Source organism: Nematolebias whitei, chromosome 1 (assembly GCF_014905685.2).
Source record: "Nematolebias whitei isolate Nwh7 chromosome 1, NemWhi1, whole genome shotgun sequence".
Taxonomy (NCBI): Eukaryota; Metazoa; Chordata; class Actinopteri; order Cyprinodontiformes; family Rivulidae; genus Nematolebias; species Nematolebias whitei.
In genome coordinates, this window is record NC_056498.1 from 44,200,771 (window position 1) to 44,204,535 (window position 3,765).

Sequence of the window (3,765 nt, forward strand, 5' to 3'; positions counted from 1 at the left end):
CGTTTACCTGCTGATTCCTGCTGATTAACGAGCCGTTTACCTGCTGAGGGCCACGAGCATCTGATAGTTGGACAAGTCCAGGCTCACACCAGGTTCAGACCTGGTCTAAATCTGGTTTAAGCAAAGCTTTACCTGGACTTTATCGGGCTTGAACTAGGTCTTTTGGGCTGTTTGTAAATGAAGTTTAATCCAACGATGTTCAGTCGGCTCATGTGGACGGTTTCTGTCTTTGTTGAGACGTTTCACCCGTCGCAGGGCGTCATCAGTCTGAGGAGTCACAAACAAACTGTTTCCCACCAAGCAGGACTCTCCTACAGTGGAGCAACCAGTTTAATGGTGATAAGATTTCCACTGTAGGAGAGTCCTGCTTGGTGGGAAACAGTTTGTTTGTGGCTCCTCAGACTGATGACGCCCTGCGACGGGTGAAACGTCTCAACAAAGACAGAAACCGTCCACATGAGCCGACTGAACCTCGTTGGATTTTATACCTGGATGACTGAGCACGGACCTCGATGGAGTTTAATCCCATAAAGTCGGTGTTTCTTGTCTCAGCTGAGATCACTGGAACAGTAGGCCCCTCCTGACCTTTGACCCCGCTCGTCTGTTTGAATGAAGGATTTCTGAGCATCAGCGGGATGTGAAACCCTCTCAGATTGTAAACACTGAAACTCGATGGGAGCAAAGTGCAGCTGCAGCTTTTAGACTTCTCAGAGTTTGGAGCCGGCGAGCTCCGAGCTGGAAGACGACTCGGGTCTTATCTCCGAAGGACAAAACAAAGAGCAGCGTCTCGGTGTGAGGACACATGGGGCTCCAGCAGCTTCCTCTGCTCTCTGGCCTCATGATGTTCACCACCCGTTGACTCCACCGGTTTCCACGGCTACACTCAGAGATGACACGCGTTGAAGTATAAAATATTTTAGATACAATCTCAAAAGGGAAAGTTGTCAATGATTTAGTGATTAAAGATAAGTGCGACTGGTTCCAGCTGCTAAGTTTGATCACTTATTGTAAAAGCCTGGAGGGAGCTTCAGTTCTTCTGCTCCAACATGTGAGCTTCGAAAAGTCAACACTTCTCCAATCAGCTTCAAACGTTAAGAGTCCGGAGGGAGACGAACATGGATGCTGCCAACATGGCGTCCATCGCTTCAAATATGGCCGTCCAAAAACAGCTTTACATGAAACGTGCCTCGTCTGCTCCGAGACTCCTTGGAGTCCTCCCAGAGGAGCTGGAAGAGGAGGCTGGACCTCCCTGATCCAGATGCTGCCCCCAAGACCCGAGTCCAGAACCAGAAGGTGGACAGATGTTTCATAAAGTGAAATGATTTTTATAACCAGCCTGTAGCTCATCGGTCGAGTCAGAATGAAACTGCTCTTCAAACCAATGTTGTCCAAACAGTTATCTAAAACAGGTAAGATATTGACTGCCTTTCAAAGTTTTCCACCAAACATAACTTCAAAAAAACCAAAACACTTGATGAATATCAGCTCAGGGAGGAAAAGTTTGGCTGCTTGGATAAAAAAACAAACAAACGAGATGTTTGTTCCAAGAAAAGTCCAGATTTGTTTGTTTGTTTGTTTGTTTGTTTGTTTACGGTCCCAGCAGTGATTTGGCTCCGCAGCAGCAGCAGACTGCAGTTCTGTAAGTGTGTGATTTAACACGATATCAGCTGAGCTCACCATCAGTTAGTCTTTTTATTCCAAAACAAACCCGATGAGGTGACCCCCCCGGGCCCCCGGCCCCCGCCCCGGCAGATAAAACACAATGGGACGTTATCAGCCATGGATTGGCCTCGCCGCTGCGCTGACGTCAACATTCGGATCATTGGGACAAATAAGAGGCACCAACACCCACAGCAGAACTTTGGCTCGTCCTCTTTATACAACGATTATTAAAATAATGCACCGGAGAGCTCAGAGAGTCGAAGCTGCTCACGTGAAACTGTTTTAAAATCAAACGTCTCGTCAGCAAACATCAAAACTTAAAGTGACTGAAGACTTCACTCATTAATGATGTACAACGCGTCTGTTTCTAAAAGTGAAATCCTGTTTTTCACATGCTTCTAAAGGCTGAGGGGGCGGTCATGTTTTCATTTGTGTGTTCATCCGTCTGTCTGTTAGCAAAATATCTCATTAACCACTGGCTGGATTTTCATTCAGCTGTCAGGAAGTAATGGGCTCAGCTAACCAAAAAGTTACCTTCGCTAGCTTAATCTGCTGAACAAGTAAAAAGTTGAAACAGTGACGCTAAATGCTAAGACGCCTGTCACTCGTCTCCTTCCAGCAAAGAGTGAAAACACGAATGTGCTCAACAAGAACGAGTTCTAGCGGAGTAGCTGCACTGTGTCCACGGCTGCATCAAGCCTTCATCTACAACTACTACACGTCTCAAGATGGCCGACATGATTTTTTTATTTCAGCTGCTCCTTCTTCAGGGGTCTCCACAGCGAACGAGCTCTCACCAAGACAGATGCTGTTCGGACTCAACCACAGACCACCGAGCTACCACAGCCTCAGCGTGGAGCAGGGAGCTGCTGGTGGGGCTAAGGGCCAGTGGAGCAAGTGAGGGTGGAGGCAGGTGGAGGTGTTTCACCTTTCACCACCCACATTTTGATGTTGTCCGTTCTGGAAGTTGAACCAGCAACCTTCCTATCACAGGCCCGCCTTCTCTAGCTTCTGCACCACCACTCCCCCTTATTTATAGTCTCCATAAATAAAATTATGCAATCAGTTTTAAAAACAGCTAAAACCTGGTGTGGAGGACAGCATATGGTGTCCTCTACGAGGACAGCTCGGAGGACAAGAGTACAGTGAAGGTGTGTAGGGTCTGAATGTTTTATTGTCTCCTGTTCCAGTTCATTTCAGTTGAAAGGGTTCCCTGCTCATCCCTGGATACCTGGATTATTGAGCCTGGATTATTGAGCATGCATCAGGATATTCCCTGCTCATACTGCCCCCTGCCGGTGACCCGGATATCTTTTCTTCCCTCCCAGTTTCCCTCCGGTCGGATTTGACGGCGGGACCAACCGGAGCAGCAGAACCAGCCATGGCTAAAAGTGACCAGAGCAGCTTCTTCAGGAGAACCAGCCTGTTCTGGATCATCACCGTCACTCTGGCTGTCGGATATTTTTCTGTGAGTTCATTTAAAACCAGTTCAATGAAAATGTTGGCGCACAAACAGGAAGCGGCTCCGTGGTGTCGCTTTTATCTCCGTCCGGGTCCTTTAATGTTCTGAAAAGTAACTGGTGAAACTTTTTTATTTAACGTTTCTTTGTTTAGTAAATGGTCAGTGCCGCTGGTTTTGTTTGGTTTGCTAATCTTATCTGAGTTAATCTTATCTGAGTTAATGACATTCTGAGGTTCTGCCTAGTTAAACGAACCCAGGACAAAGTCCAGTTCAAGGTTCGTTTCCACTGTGTTCTCCACAGAAAAGTCTTTCTGATTGTTTGTGTGTTGCATTTATTTGTAGTTGTCACTTTAGAAAACCTTTGGACTTGTTCGACTCTCAGGTGTTTTCATGACGTTGCATTTCACTGAGATCTAAAGGTGTGGTGCCACAGGTGTGTGTCCTTCAACAGAACCTCTTGAGACTGAACGTGACAGCTCACATGAAGATAAACACCGAGGATAAAGCCGAGCCAGTTCACATGAAGATAAACACAGAGGATAAAGCCGAGCCAGTTCACATGAAGATAAACACCGAGGATAAAGCCGAGCCAGTTCACATGAAGATAAACACCGAGGATAAAGCCGAGCCAGTTCACATGA